This window comes from Festucalex cinctus, chromosome 9 (genome assembly GCF_051991245.1).
Source record: "Festucalex cinctus isolate MCC-2025b chromosome 9, RoL_Fcin_1.0, whole genome shotgun sequence".
NCBI classification, from domain to species: Eukaryota; Metazoa; Chordata; class Actinopteri; order Syngnathiformes; family Syngnathidae; genus Festucalex; species Festucalex cinctus.
The window spans coordinates 3,427,230-3,444,749 of NC_135419.1; the positions used below are offsets into that span (position 1 = coordinate 3,427,230).

The 17,520-nt window shown below is 38.4% G+C and overlaps 1 protein-coding gene across 16 annotated transcripts in view; it reads right to left on the reverse strand.

The window, feature by feature from the left end:
- The window catches only part of LOC144026350 (teneurin-2-like), a 269,697-nt gene extending 252,688 nt beyond the window's left edge, over positions 1-17,009 (reverse strand). For all 16 annotated transcript variants that reach the window (XM_077532992.1, XM_077532991.1, XM_077532986.1 and 13 more), the window contains exon 1: positions 16,579-17,009. The gene's annotated coding sequence lies outside the window, so the exon portion shown is untranslated. The remainder of the gene's footprint in view (positions 1-16,578) is intronic.
- Positions 17,010-17,520: the final 511 nt, after the last annotated feature.

Consider the following 17,520-nt stretch of genomic DNA (forward strand, 5'->3'; position numbering starts at 1 on the left):
TGATTTCCATTTGTGCAGATCTAGCACCCTCTATTGGCTATTTTATTAGTGCAATTTAATTTTCATTAGGGATGTTTTGGCCTTCTATGTTTAAAATTTATGCTAATTGTCAGATGAAGGGGAACCTAATTTGCTTGTGAAGCGATCAATGTGTGTTTGCATTACCAAGTAAGTGCCTCACATCTATGGACAATTTAAAGACTTCAAATGAATTCAGCGTTTTTCACCATTTGTCCTCCGGCAGCTCCCCCCTGTTCTCATTTTGCTTCAAACTACCACTGGATTTAAACATAAACACAGACGGCTGTTTAAGTGATTTTTGCCCTCACATGCTAAATCCATGAAAATCCCTGAAACAAAATCCACCAAAAAAATAGCATATGGCTGTATGATAAAGACTAAACAGGGATAAACGGGTATTTTTGCACCAGCACTTTTCTAATGCTGATCTTTTGTTATTGTTTTTGACAAACAGCATCCAACATGGAGGGCATGTGATTTGACTCACTTCCTGAAGACACACAACACGTTTTTTGTTTTATGTTTACAAAATAACTCATGAGCCAGAAAGTAAAACAGATTGTATATTCAATTAATCAACAGGGGATTTACCCAATTCATTAAAAAAAAAGGTAGTGTCAGTGTTCTGTATCTTTGGCATTTCAAAAATTGTGTGCTTATTATTCTATTCAAATTGAGCATGGAAGCTAGTCAACATATTGAGTGCAATGCCCCTGAATAAAAGCTGCAAAACCGGTGATCGGGAAATGGAAAGCAGAAATTATTTAAATCAGAACTGTGTTTTTTTTTTTTTTTTTCCATCAAAGGAATTGGAATTGTTGAATAATCCTTGAACCAAGCACAGGACAATCCCACATCCTCAAAGTCAACATCAAACACGTCCACACAAAAGGAACGTTTCAAAGCCGGGTGACTTCACAGCTGTAATCAAAACACATTGAAGACCTTTCCAGCAATCGTATTTTTCAATCAGCGTTAAGATGATGATGTAACAAAAGGCAGTGGGGTAGACTAACAGAATTACACACTTCGCTGAGATAAACAAATGCACACGCAGTCGTGACGTAAGCTTTTATCTGCAGTGCCAAAGACGCACAAAAAAAAAAAAGCGATCTTAAGGCGGGATGACGCTTAGTCACAACTGGAAGCTGGGGAACTAAGTTTAAGCGTGGTTGGCCATAACATATAAATATCATGTACCCAGTGTTTTTTACTCAGATGACATATTATTGTATGGCTCTGTAAGCTTCAAGTGTGAATGATGAGATACTTTATGGTGAGATTTTCTCCGTTGTTTGTGCGTGTTAGGTAAGATTAGGATGATTCATCATGATTTGTGGAATATTTTCCTCTTCTGTAGCTAGGTGAGCATGAGACTGAATGGGGTTGCATGACATCAAGTCACTTCTTGATGTCTTCCGTGACATCCTGACCCAATGTTTCATTGTGTTAGTATTAGGGATGTTCAATTCCACTTTTTTCACACCGATCACAGTACAAGTGCTCAACTTTAAAATAGTCGCCGATATGATACCAAATATCAATACCAAAAAAAAAAAAAAAAAAAAAGTTTTTAATGCGACGAGAAAAAAAGTGGCAAATTTGCCAGTTTATAAACTGGCAAATTTGCCACTTTTTTTTTTTCTCGCCGGCGTATTAGGGCCACATAGAATATTATTATTATTATTATTTTTTTATTTTTTTTAAGAGGGCGCGGCAATATGACTAGGAAAAAAATAGCTAATTTTCCACTTTTTAATATGATGACAAAAAAAGTGGCAAATTTGCAACTTTATAAACTGGCAAATTTGCCACTTTTTAATATGATGACCAAAAAAAAGTGGCAAATTTGCAACTTTATAAACTGGCAAATTTGCCACTTTTTAATATGATGAGAAAAAAAAGTGGCAAATTTGCCACTTTTTTCTCGTCATATTAAAAAGTGGCACATTTGCCACTTTTTTTCTCGTCATATTGTCCCCGTCCTCTTAAAGAAAAAAAATAAAATAAACAAAGACCTAAATTCCCCAATATACAGTAGCAATTTTCCTTAAAATTGCATGAAATTAATGACAGTTTTCTATTCTTCTAATTTACTATTCCTGATGGTCAAAAGGTCACAAGAGGGCATCCGATACTGCTATCGGCCAACGTCACGAAAATCGATACTTGGGGTGTCCCGATACTGATATCAGTCTACATCCAAAATATCTGATATTAGCACTCATATATCTGCAGCCATATTTAACCCAAAGGTTAGGAATAAAGGGGTCCTGCTTTTTTTCATACCTACTGTTGCTGATTTTATTTTATTTTTTTTTAATAGTATCCTCTAACGTCTCCTCTAACATTTTATACTAACAAACCAATAAAAGCATTCATCATTCCTGCTAATATCATATCGGACAGATATCGGACAATACTCTAAGCTGCAAAATTGTTATCACATTAGAAGAAGAAGAAAAAAAAACTGGCATCAGGACACCCTAACCGAGTTCTTAAAATAAAGCTGATATCAGCACCAATACTGATACCTGGTATCGGTACTCGCCCATTCCCAATTAGTAGTATTGCACACCATTGTCAATGGTAACAATCCCTGCAACTAGGGATGATCGATACTACTTCTTTTTCAGACTAATACCAGTCTCAACTCTTGAGTAGGCACCGATACCGATATCAAGAACTAATCCAACTAGTACTTTTGATACATTTCATACGAGCCCCCCACCCCAAAACAACAACAACAACAACAAAATGACAGATAACGTAAAAAAAATAAATAAATAATTACCTATCCCAATATAGCATTTCCCCATAAAATCACATGAACTACATGGTAATTTTATGTTCTTCCTAATCGTAACAGGGCCACAAGAGGGCGTTCCAATACCGGTATCCTGAAATAAGGCCGTTTATCGACTCAACACTGATACGTGGTATCGCTATTCGCCCGTTCCTACTTGCAGTTGACATGTGAACCGCTTGAGCAAATCAATAATCTCTCCGCAGACAGACAGATAGATAGACGGATAGTCTGTTGCAGCTGTAGCAAACATATGGAGCAAGTCCGTGTTTTCCCCCTGTGCTTATTAAGACATTACAGCTCTTTACACCTAGCTGCACTAATCCTACAGCCTTATGCTTACTCGTACCGCAGCCAAGTGGCCTTATAGAGCGGCTTTTCTCCCTCATCCCTCTCGTACTATCAAACCTCTTTGTGTGTGTGTGTGTGTGTGTGTGTGAGCATCTGTGACTATGATGAATGGACAATGCGAAAGACGTGAGGGTGAATGTGAGACGTTGCACAAGTGAGGTCACTGAGGATAGAAAAAAAAAAGTGGAGAGCATGAACAAGGGAGGAGGAGAGAAAAAAAATGCGCAGGAAGGATTGCGCACAAATACACAAATTGCATATAAAAGCAACGACGTGCACTCTGCCCATGTGTTTATGTCCTTCTTAGGCATGTGCGCGTGCGTGCGTTTGCGTGTGTGCAAGGCCGAGGTAGGTTAAACTTGTACTCCCGAAGTGTTCCCAGAAGAGATTAATCATCCTGTGCTAGAATGCAGCATCTTGGTCATAAATCATCACCTGACCCCCCTCGCTCCGTCGCTGCCACACGTCGCCGGGAAGTCGGGGTAAAAGGAGTGTCATTCTATTACCGCGGCGAACAAACAAATTCTTTGATTGATACAGTATGCGAAAGGCGACAAATCAAGGTAATCACCTTTTGCATATGCGAGTTGATTTAAATGATTTGTCAAATGTACAGTTCGAGGCCTTTGACGGGATGTAACAAAAACACTTGGGTAGCTCGTTTCTAAGGCATTAGCTAAAATTGTTGCTCAAGTACTTAGTAACCGTAAGACCATATGGTACTTTTTTTTTTTTTTAATACGCATTTGTGCTGTAGCATCTATACCTTTTAAAATTCTTCCTTGTAAAGCAAAAAGGTTTAAGAAAATGATGTTGCTATAATAGCCCATTTAACAATTCAGTGTCAATATGTCAAGTGAAAAACGGTTGTTTTTCTACAAATGTCTGGGGGGGCGGCCATTTTGCCAATTCCTGTCGACTGAAAATGACATCACGGTGCCGAAGGGCTCAGCTTTATCAAACCCAGAAAACAGGTGAATCATGATGACGATCGTTACCTGAGCCCTAGAAAACGTAAAATGAATGCAAACCCGTTTATCATGTGTGGCCCTAAATTTTCATCTAACACGCCAACATTTTTTAAATTAGGGGCTCTTGTTCTCCGAGTAAAGAATGTTAGTCTGGATTCCTGGTTAACTCTTTCATTCCCAGCCATTTTCACAGAAGCAACCTCTTTTGCTCCTGTCCGTTTTACTGGATTTTGACTGACTTTGCGAGGTCCACAGAATGTTCTGTTCTATTGCTATAAAAACATATCCGTTTCCATTTTTCATCATTATTCACAGACCTGTTGAAAACACTGGCAAAAAGAGCTTGTTGAAAATGGCCCTGGCTGATCTCTTATACTCTTCTGCCACCCGCTGGCCGTTTTTTTTGCAATAACTACCATTGCTTTAAACGACCTTTTCATGTCAGAAGCTCTATCTTTATGCTTTAGCATAAAAACCAAACAAACAAAAACAAAACAAAACGTATAAATATGTTTTTGGGAGTGAAGAACAAAGTATTGAAAAACATATTTATACGTCTTTGGGTTTGAATGGGTTAATAAAATGTACGTTTTAAAAAATTTGTGTTCAACAACAACATACAGTAACTGCATTTGTGTAATAGACTAATGTTGTTTGTTTGTCCAAGTTATAAATCAGGGAGGCATATATTTTTTTCACTGTTTCACTGCGATGACGGTAGCATACTGTATCCTGTTCTGTATATCCGTTTGCTACATCAGTGTTGAAGGGCAGGTGAATTCAGTGGACACTCCCCTTCGATTGATGAAGATTTTACACCTTTCCTTCTATGACAGTAATGTAGTACATGTTGCAATTCAGGCAGAAATAAAATGTCTGTTCTCTCGGCTATGTTCAAGTGCAGGAAATTGATTCTTTAATAAAAATTCAACAGCCAAGTTTCATTACGTTCCCGAGCTCATTCTCTTTCCCTTGCGGAGCGGAAAAATATCACAGTTTATTAAATTACTTTTCTGAAAAGTCTCAGGGGATGCCATCTTAACTCCCGCCCTCTTTCACGAGGCCATTTTAGACTGTAACTCGGCATGTCTGCTTAGAAAAGCAAGCAGAGAGAAAGAGCGAGTGCATGTAACCGAAGCATGGGAAGCGCGCTACATTTTCTGAATTCAACGGCTGCCAAAGAGTTTGTGGTAATTCCATTGAATGCAGCGGGGAACTGAATGATCCCATAAATCAAGGTAGAGGGTGAGTTTGTATACAATAACTGGCAAGGCTGCTGTAATTTGAAATTGCAAATGAGGAATGCGTGTAAAGATGCGTGCATGGTTGCATACGGTGCGATGTGTTCATGGCTAAAAGGGGTGAATTCCTCTGTGGATGTGCCCTCAGTCTTTATGACCACACACATTTTTTTTAGGGACTTGTGCAAATGCTTGGAAAAAATGCACAAATCTTTCAATCATGATTTTTACGACGCCGTATTAGGGCCACGTACATTCTTTTTTTTCTTTTTAGGGGGCGGAGGCAATATGACGAGAAAAAAAGTGGCAAATTTGCCAGTTTTTAATACGACGAAAAAAAAGTGGCAAATTTGTCACTTTTTTTTTTGTCACTTTTTATAAACTGGCAAATTTGCCACTTTTTTTTTCCACGCCACGCGGCTGTTTGTGTTGGCAGAAAGGTACGACGGCGTATTAGGGCCACATAGAATTTTTTTTTTTTTTAGAGGGCGGGGCAATATGACTAGAAAAAAAGTGGCAAATTTGCCACTTTTTAATATGATGAGAAAAAAGGTGGCAACTTTGCCATTTTTTTTTCTCGTCATATTAAAAAGTGGCAAATTTGCCACTTTTTTTCTCATCATATTAAAAATGTGTCAAATTTGCCACTTTTTTTCCTCGTCATATTAAAAAGTGTCAAATTTGCCACTTTAAATTTAAAACAGTTTTTTTTTCTCGTCATATTGACCCCACCCTCTAAAAAAAAATAAAAAAATGGACGTGGCCCTAATACGCCGTCGTATGATTTCATATCCAATATATAATGATTCAAATAGATTTTTTTTATTTTTTTTCAGTTCTCAACTTACAATGTTTCTTTTCTGCATTTATCCGTGGGACTGACTCTGAAACATTACTTTGTCAAGTTTTCTTTTGCTATCTTAAACATACTCCGGAAACACCATGTAGTGATCGCACAGAGAGACGGAAAGACATTTTATGAATAGTCCGTCTTTCTGCCACTGAGACCAATGAATCCAGCCCTGTGCCCACCACAGATCCCGCCGGCCCGACCAGCCTGTTCAGTTGCGCAGCATCCTGCTTTTTAAAGCTGCCTCCAAAGCACATTTAGAAATGCAGCGCGAACAAGGTTGCCGATGGCGGACCAGTAAGATTATGCAGTGAGTCGGGACTGAAACCAAAACATTACCAACAGTGCGGCGAAAGAGTGCATTCTAATAAGTTTGTCTTCAACACATTTATTGAATTGTTTGTCAATAATTAAAAAAAAAATTGACAGTGAAATTCCAGATGAGTTTTTATTATTTATATTTTATTATTTATATATATATATATATATATATATATATATATATATATATATATATATGTGTATATATATATATATATATATATATATATATATGTGTATGTATATATATATATATATATATATATATATATATATATATATAGTATTTTTATCCTTTTTTTTTTTTTTTAACGTAGGTCCCAATAAATAGATATCTAGAAAAGGCAGATGTTTCGTCACCATACCATAGTATCTAGTTGCCGTATAAAATGAAAAATGATTGACATTTCTCCTTATTGCTAAGCCATTAAAACGAACATCATGCACACCTGGCAAAAATCTGAAACATTATTCACGAGTTCCTATGCTAGAAAACACATCCTGTAGCTTGGTGCCGCTAGACTACTTAACAAGAACTGCCGCAGCAAGCCCACAAAAGAGCCAGAGGCATGTGAGGAGGTTGAGTTAAAACCAGTCAGTCAGTTGACAGACAGACGTACAGTCGTAACTATCATCTCTAATATCGTCCTGCTGTGCCGTCATTTGACTTTCAAAACCACCCAGGATCCGGAAACGGAGTCATGCAAGATGTTAACTGCTGTCAGAAAGCTTTACTTTTTTGTAAAGCATTGCTAACATTGGGTGTCATAGGCAGCACATTTTTGTGAACACACACACAAGCACACAAATTGCTAAGTTGTTTGATCTACATAATCAGTCAGAAATCATATGTGGAATTTACAGTTCGTTGCTAATAAAGGTCACAAAATGAGGCATAGAAAAAGATGGCATTCATGAACTTCAGATTTAAATTTAAAGTCACAGTAAAGCACATTAAATACTGGAACAATTTGTCTTACAGACCTCACATTCCAGAAAAAGAAAAAGAAAAAAAAACTATGAAGATTTGTCTTTAAGAATCTGTATTCCAATATGCAGAGATATTTTTCTGGCAGGATGGTTCACATTATGTCTCCTTCCTACTTCAAGAAATTTAATTGGCAATCAACCCAAGTGTGCTCCAAGAACAAGTACATAATATATACACACACACAACACGCACATGCAAACAAAAACATAGTAAAAAAAAGAAAAGAAAAAAAAAGAAAGAAACTTTAATGTAGAAAACCTAAACCTAAATAAAATGCCTATGAAAAATCATATGCAAGGAATTAAGTACATGTATATTAACTCATTTTCTCCCAAAGACGTATTTATACGTTTTTTTTAATGCTAGAGCATACAGAATGCTTTGATGCAGCCTCTGAACTGAAGAAAACACTTGAAGCAATGGTAGTTATTACAAAAACGGCCAGCAGGTGGCAGCAGAGTATAAGAGCTCAACCATGTTGCAAAAAACTATTGTCCCCACTTTTTTTTTTTTAAACATATTCGTCATAAAAATTAGGTATATTCTAATGCTAATTGCTCTAAAACAGAAACAGAAGTCACAACGTTTTCCAGCTTCCCAAAACAAAATTTACAATCCCTCACAATGTTTTACATTCTATCACAAAGGCCACTCTTGCGAAAGAAAACATGCGACAATGGATGGATAACAAGCTTGTAAACACAGAGAAGGGACGATCCGACGATCTTATACCACGTCACTCTCATGACCTGCCAAAACTAACACCTTATAAACAACGCCTCCACTCCGCACGCTCCGAAAATAAAGAGCACCTATCGTTTCTCCAAAGCTCTGGGTTCTTAGTTAATCAGTTGTGACACAAGGTTATTTCTCCTTCCATTACCACAATGATGTGTACCAAATAATAAGACGCTTCAGGGGTAATGTACTGTGCAGCACAAGTCTTAAATGTTATTCAAAATGTGGCTGATGAAATAGCATCTATGCCATCAACTCCAGTTACCAATGAGGCACTGAGCACCTGCCTGGGGCTTAAAATGGATCAAATTCAACAACAACAAAACAAAAGGAGCTTTTGGATGCAGGTGACGCAGACTGCTCTGAATGAATCAGGTACCCCCAAACCCCCCAAATCTTACAAAACATACAAACTTAAAGCTAAAAGGGGACTCTATTATAGATGCCGCCCAGGACAGATACGAGGAATGATGTAATTGGTTCATTCATCGGTTAATCATACTGATCCGTTGTAGTTTGTTAAATTTCTTTACGTCTTGAAACAATTAAGTATGCTGTGACGAGGAGAGGTGCAGTTTTGCTGTCTAAAAATGTAAATTTGCTATAGGACAAACGGGTAGCGCATTATTCTAGTCTGCTAGCATCGGAACAGTACTTCAGAAAATTCACACAAAGGTATTAGCATTCCCATAAAAAAAATAAAATAAAAATAAATGTATATGTATATATATATATATATATATATATATATATATATATATATATATATATATATATATATATATATATATATATATATAATTGCTTAACTGATCATTAATTTTACCCTAATCGGTTAAATTTTTCGGTAAATACCTATCCTATTGCACTTAGAACGTTATAAAGAATGTCCACGCTTTTTTATTAAGTAACCTAAAGGCCTCGATAGATGAATCCGGTGTCAGAAGTCAGGAAGTGCCCGTGTGTCGATATGCGCTGTCTGATTGATGTATAAAATCACCGACGTAACATCGGAGCCATTGGAGAGCACCTTGGAGGTGTTTTTGGCAGGTCGTGACATTTGATCACTGTGATTGGTTGTTAGCTAGCGAATCAGCGCACAGGAAGTGATGAATGTGGGTAAACAGTAAGTAATGGAAAACCTTTACAATTGTACTCATTTTGCACATTAACACCCTTCGCATTTGGACGTAGAATGTCTGTCTGGACAGAAGACCTCTAAAATGAATTCATCACTTTGGTTCATTGTTTTAAATTACCATTAAAGGTTATGTCAATCGAGTGATAAAAGCCAAACTATGGCAAGACATGAAGACACAACTGGATATACCAGGTAGGCTTTATGAGTATGAATTGTGAAAAAGATAGCAGTAGCTATGCATTGTTTATGCTAAAGAGCTTTCTGGTTGCCTTTATCAAACAATGAGGGATAGTGTTTACAGCTGCTAATGGTATGGACTGGTACTACAAAGTACTTCTCTCGTATGCGCAGAAGGTACTGAATAGTATGCGTATGCGTCTATGGTGTGTATTTCCGGCATGATGTGCCGACGCCACAGGCGGATCAGTATTTCAATGCCTTAAAGAGATTTTTTGACATGAATCTCTATTTCACCCTCACCTCCGGTGTGTGCGATCATCACTGACTTGCATCACTCTTTTGAACACAAATTGTTTTTAGAAGAAAAACGCTTTTATTTCCGTGACCCCAGCCAGCTTGCTGGACTATTTTCCTCTCGTCCAACACCGGACCAGAACTCGTGTGACAGAACGTTGTCAGGGGTAAGTCAGTGCTGATCGCACACACTGGAGGTGAGGGTGAAATAGAGATTCATGTCAAAAAATCCGAACAATATTAACAAAAAAAGTTACAACAGTCTGATGTACTAACATCAAGTAAAGTCATCTAATTTCACATTTTTGGGCACAGACAACAAAGTTACCAACTAGGAGTTAATTACGGTGGTTGAGGTAATTAGAACTGCATGTATTGTCGTAATTGGCGCCATTGTGCCTTTTTTTTTAAATGTAAAAGAGACATCTGACTGTAATTTGGCAGTATCACAACACTGGCTGTGCTACAAACATTCAACCCACTATGTTGGTTCATTATCTAACTCTGAGTGGGCTCTGAATTGGTTTGGAAGGACAAACTGTTAACTGGGCTCTCAGTACCAACACGGGTCATGCCTAGTGTGAAAACGGCATTAGCGAAATTGGACCCTGGAGCTTTTTAATGCTCTTTTCCATCTGTTTGCCCGTGTGAATGTTAAGTATCTACGCAACTCAGTACAAGACGCGGCGCAATGTCGCACTGGCTCGAACAGACCCTTGAAGAAGGCGCATTGTCCCAAGAGTTTGTTTATTTGATATGCGTGCCTATTTGTGTGCATACAGTGTATACTGACGTGCTTATGCATTAGGGTTATTGTGTGAAGGCTCGCTCTTTAATCCCCTAATCTGCTGAACCCTGGAAATCGCCGCAGTCATCTGTCAGCCAGGTCAGAAGAGGGCTCAACACTTAACAACATGCGCACGCACGCACACAACCACATTAACACACACACACACACACAGTGAGAGTAATTTAGTCAACAGGGTCAGCCTCATTCAGTCTAATAAAGATTGATGCTCCTCCGTCCAAACCTCACAGGTGTTGTTGTAAAACGTAGACATACGTAACCCAAATAGAGGCAAGCGAGAGCAGGCAGGGAGAAGTCGAGATTCACTCCCAATTATTCTCACCAGTAAATTAAAAACCGCACAGTCTTGCGCAGTCACAGAAAGAGCGTCTGTATAAAAGTTAATCTGCAAAATCCATTCCTGGAAGATTGAATTGGAGATTTCATTTGGGTCTCAGAAGAAATTCATGGGCATTTCTTCCAGATTTGTTTCACACAAAACGTCTCCACAGGCTCAATCTGTTTATTTAGTCTGATGATTTAGTCTTTGAGTGTATGCGTCGTTATCGTCAGTTTACCCGTTCAGGTTAGCTTTCTGGCACGTTTAAATTAACACACCTGCTTCCTATTCACACGTGAGACATTGTAACACTAACAAGCACCGGCACTTGAGTAGTTTTTTCAGTACTTTGTACTTTCCTGAGTGAGTATTTACCGTATTTGCCGCACTATAAGGCGCACCTAAAAGCCTTCAATTTTTTTCAAAAGCCTTATAATCCGTTGCGCCTTATATATGGATCAATATTGAGGTCTCGCTGTCAAGACGCTATCGGTGACCCTGCATGATCGGTGACGCTCATGCGCAGAAGATCCCGCCATCTTGGATCGCTAGCTAATACTAATACTTGACCTCAGAGAAAATAATAAAACAGCTGATTATTCATTTTGGAGTTGTCAGAAAGCTGGTTTGTAATCTATTAATAAAGTTTGACTGACCGATCTGACTGTTTTGTTGACATTCCCTTTTAGCGCAGCACCATCTAATGGATGCATAACGTAACCCCAGCCTCTACTATAGCGCCATATATATGGAAAAAGTTTTAAAATATGTCATTCTTTGAAGGTGCGCCTTATAATGCCTTATAGTGCGGAAAATACGGTATATTTTTTTTTTTTTTACTACTTTTATCCGTTGCATTATAACATGAGTATCTGCACTTTTTACTCAATAGGTGGTTGTCGCTTCTGTTTTTAAATGCATGAAAACAATTAAAATATTTGACCTGAATGTCGTCTGGCTCCGCCAATCATATAAAGCGTTACACACGGTCCCTTAACATCCTAGCTTGTGATTGGTTCTACGAAACACGATCACATGACACATGCAATTGGCTAGATTAGAATAACCCGTAAATTATGAGGACAACGCGCGCCGGGATGACACGACAGAGGATAATTTAAACTTGAGAAGAAGAAGAACACTGTATACTGCCAGTCAACAATTTGAGAGAAGGTTCAATCGTGTCATCGCAGAGTGGACGAGTGATTGGCTAATATCTTTCAAACTGACATAGGAGGAAACATCCAGTAAAAATACTGTTTACTTTCAACTTGTCAAGTACATTTCAGAGCCTGTACTTTTTCTTAACTTTTTGTTTGTGCCATTTTTCTCCGATTTCAAGTGTTCTTAATTGAAAGACAAGTGCAGGTCTCAGCAGGGCTTCAATGCATTGACTCACCAATTGTTTGGTCAGGCGATGATGTCAGGAACCGGGTTATGGATGTTGGGTAGTTTGAAGAGGTGATATGTGAACAATACTAATCCTTTGGCTTGAAATATTACAGGATATCAAATGATAGTCAAATAATAATGCGACTAATGTTTGAAAAACCTTATCAAGCCGAGAGGCCTGCCTCGCTTGTCTCCCGTCCCACACACACATACACAAAGAGCTAAGGCAGCCATCTTGCTTTTAAGCTTTTTACCCAGCAGGAAGTACACACATCTAAATGCAGTAGCCATACCTGGCCAGTGGGGGCATACTAAACATAAAATTACCCCTATGGTCAAACCTTCAAAACAAAGCAGAACTAACACAAAGTTACAACTTGGATAAGTGCTTATTTAAACTTAACTAATCTTAACCTCTTTACAAATTCATTAACTTATTAATTCCACGTCCCCTTCGCGATAACGTCTCCAACACTCTTACTTTAGTAATTATTTGAGTACTTTTACCAAAGTTGTTTTTTTTAATTGTACTTTTACTCAAGTAGAGAATGTCAGTACTTTTCACACACAACAAAACATTAACGACAATACAATCACAACAAACCAACAATGTTTTCATTCCTACTACAGATGCTTTGATGTTTGAAGCAGTTATAGACGAAAGATGACAGAATCAGTCTCCTTCTGCTACAAGGACTAACTCTGCTCAGTTTTGGACATTTTCACTTAGGGGTGTACTCACTTTTGTTGCCAGGGGTTTAGCTATTAACTCATTTTTTGCCAGCCCAGTTATTTATTTATTTTTTTAAACTTTTATAGCTGCTGTCAATGACAGCGAATAAGTTAACTCTTTGACTGCCAAACGTTATCCAAAAAACAACCCCGACAGTGGCCAGCTGGTTTTTAGCATTTTCACTCATGTTTGTCAAAATATTGTGCGCTATGACTACATAGCTATAAAAAAAAAGTATATTTCTACCTTATTCCGTTCTTTAGTAATCACCATTTGAAAATAGGTCATTTGAGTGACATAAGCGAAAATAGATAAAACATGCATTTTGTGAAGATACGTTTTTTTGTACATTGACTTTGACACGAATATGTTTTGTTTAGTGACACTGTGAATTAGATTTAAAGTGACAAAGACTTTGATCATTCACGTCATCGTTGACAACGTTCGATTTCATCAGATTGAAAAGAGATACAATGCTGCCATCTGCTGGCCATAGTTAGTGGGTGTTTTGGGACTCCACAACCCATTCACCAGGCAGCGCTCCACTGCCAATTGATAAACATAAATAAATAAAAATAACTTAGTAAACATCAATTAACGTTTATGGCGGCATTCATTAGGATTTTAGCATACGTCAATACACGTTTTTGGCAGCCAAAGAGTTAATATTTACTATTGTTAATAAACAAAGCTTATTATCATTTGGGTCATGATTGTTTTGTTATTTTTAAGAAGCGGTTCTCTAAAAGGAGGATTAGAAAATACTGATCAACACGGGGATGGCAGGCAGCTAGCTAAGCTTATGGCACATAAGGTCCTACAAGGACACAGACGCTGAGAACCTCTAATGCTCTGACGCTTGTGTTGGTTCAAAAGCTCTAAGGTCTGTCTGTTTATATATATATATATATATATATATACACCCGCACACACACGTCTTTGTGTGCGTGGGTGGGTTGATGGGTATGTGCCAAATAGGACACCCTCAGGGTTTGTCTGGAGCTTGTGGTTGACACGGCCTGCTGCTGTCCAGTGCGCTCCTATTAGTGCTCACACATATGCAAACACGCCCTCACACAAACACGTAATGATGAGTGACAGAAAGGTGCCAAGTGCATGCACAGTAAGCAAGTATATAGTCCATTCAAAAACTGATATTTACCATATACATACAGCACTGAGTGATCGCACTGCGATCCTAAGTCTCTGCTTTCCTTTTGAAATGTAGACCTCTTGTCAAAAGCTCAAGATAGAGGGACAGGAGGCGCAGATGGATCACACAAGACTGGTGACTGCTTGACGAGAGCTAAAGGTGCGGAAGGCAAAAGGTACCGAGAGAAACTGTGTGGGTTAACGTGGATGTGTGATCTCAGCAGGATGGCTCATCATCTCTCCGTGTTGTCATGTCAGAAGTTAATGACAACTGCTGGACTCTGGTGACCACTGTATGGCTAGTGAAGTGGGACTGTTGGCCTTCAGAGGGTCCCACCAGAAAGCGGTGACACCGTATTGTGATGCCATCTTAACTTGCAAACGTATTAGGTCAACAAGCATGACAAAATGAATCATCGCTCCCAACCGAATGGCTGCCTTCAGTCCAATGCAGACTGCAGCTGGGCTGTAGCTTTCAATCTCGATTCATGTAGCTTTTGAATGTTGTTTGTGCTGATTAAAAAAAATAAAAGTCTATTTACATATACAGTCAAATCTCGGTTTTCGAACATCATCCGTTCCAGAAGGCTGTTCTAAAAGCGATTTGTTCGAAATCCAAAACAAATTTTCCCATTATAATTAATGTAAATAATTTTAATCCGTTCCAAGTCTTAAAAAAAAACTTTAAAAAAGACCATAGATTGTTCTCAAGTCAATTGCAAGGGGTATAGGAAAAAAAAATGCAGGTTTTACATGCACATGTTTTATTGCTATATATTTTTATGCTTTTTTTTTTTAAGCAAAAAGTAGGTCAGCACTTTACATACCTCACGTTCTAAACATTCAAATAAGATTCTGAGCTAAGTCAGCAGCCCGTAAATTTAGCTCACTGGGAGAACTCTGCACATCTAAACTGGAGTGCATGGGTTCGAGCCTGGCTCACCCCATTCAAAAAAATATAAAAAATCACTGATCTAGATTTATGTTTTTTGTTTTATTTTCAACCTACAGCCTACAGAGGAGGCATACGTTAAAATGAAATGTATGGCATCTCTGAGTAAAATTTGAGTATCTTGAGTGTCCGGGCCGGCCCGTGTATACTTTTTTTTTTTTTTTTGGAAAAAATAATGGTCACCCAATATTTGGTTACTGTCTGTCAAGCAAACTCAGTTCAGTGAAGGTTTACCTTTGTCACTCATCACAAAGCATTGCATTGACAAGGCTGTCTGTACAGTATTTCATTTATTAAAATCAAATGACTTTCCCCTTCACTGTCTTGATGGACACTGGCTACATGTAGTGTTTTGAAAAATGTTCTCATTGGTTGTTATGGTTACTATATACACTTTTTAGAGCACATGCAGGGTTGCCACATTAGAAAATGTACAGTAGTTATGTTCAAATGTATGAATGAATTGAACAGTTAATGAATAATTGGTATTTTGATAGTACTGTATTACAATCTATGAACATGACTATAGACTAGTACTTAGTATTTGCACACTGGAAGCACTTGTGAGCTGTTTCAGAATAGAATAAATAAATACATGTAGAAATATGAGAATACAAATGTGGCCATGCAGAGACACAATAGTGAATCTCATGCAGGTTGGGGGTGGGGTGGCATGTGATGAGGGCTCCCAGTAATGACAGGTCAGGCATCAAAACAAAGCCCACTGGTCACTCAGTCTTCGTCATACTGACACCAGAGCATCTTTATTGGGTGCAGGCATTGAGAGTAGATGAGGATGCCTTTTACATTATGACAAATCTTTAGAATAAACCTTGACGTTTAAAGACAATTAGACAATACACAGACAGTCAGGATATCTGTGATTAAAAGACAATACAGGCAGGACATTTGTGATGGTTTTTTTTGTAACTTATTTGATTTAATATTTTGCAGTACAGCGCGTGTGATGGCACTCGTGCATGTTTGCAGCCTCGCGTATACCTGGCTAGAAAAAAAAAAGAAGAAAAAAAAACTACTGGAGAAAACCACACATACAAAGCAGCAGTGCATACAAGCAAAAGGATGACGCGCGGTCGGGCCATTGTCAGCCAAGTGCAGTCTCTCCCCACTCATGACCGTGAATATTATTCCATGAAAGGCGCCTCAATGTCATGACACTGCGCTGCTGCTCTACCCACACGCTCTTTGACACAAGACCGCATCGCATCCACACAATCGCACATGAGCATCCACAGAAGATGAACACAAGCAAACCATCGGAAGCGTCTTTGCTATATTTTTAAAAACACCACGTACCTGTTTTCCAAGGTGCACCGTTCAAGCGCATAATCCTCCTCCTTCTTCGATTTGCAACTTTTTTTTTTTTTTTTTCTTGCAGCCCGACAAAAACGGTTTAACACATGTATTTTTTAGTGCATACTTTTCTTTGCCTCGCTGATCCTCAATAAGGCGCTACAGTATGCGGACAAGCTGCGGTAGAAGGTGGCCAAAAAAAAAAAAAAAAAAACACTCTCGCGCAACATCTCAAACGGAGCAATCCATCCGGCGTCAAAGCAGGTAGCAGGGAAGGGGGGTGAGAAAAAAAAAAAAAAAAAACTTTATGAGCTGGCCACACGGCTGCCACAAGCAGCAGCAGTGTGCAAACGTCGAGCCTCCGCTGAAGAGAACGAGTCGGACACGCTGTCGGACATACTGTGAGGAGACGTCAACAAACGGCAATGACCGTGCTCGGGAGGGCGCGTTCACGGTCGAGCCCAGCGGTCATCATTATCATTATCAGGCTTTAATCCGCCGTGCACTAAGCTGTTGGCTGCAGCAGCATCCTTGCAAGAAAGCGGGCATGTGCAATTCAAACGATTCAACTTGTGTTATTCTGATGGGACTTTAGGCAGGCAAATCACGATTTGATCTTTCAACCAACAACTGGGAGTGTCTACAAAAACAAAAAAAAAAAGACGACAATGTCGTCCATCCATCCGTTTTCTAGACCGCTTACTCCTCACCCAGTTTCAAAGTTATGTAATTGGTTCCTCATAACATAACAAAATGAAATATTAAAATAGAAATGGATGTATATTTGAATGATCTTAATCATTATCAATAATACATCTACCATTCAATTCAGGTTGAATGAAAACAATCTTAGGTGCGAGGTGAGGTTAAATAAATAAATAAATAAATAAATAAATAAATAAATAAATAAATAAATAAATAAATAGCCTATGAACAATCTAATGA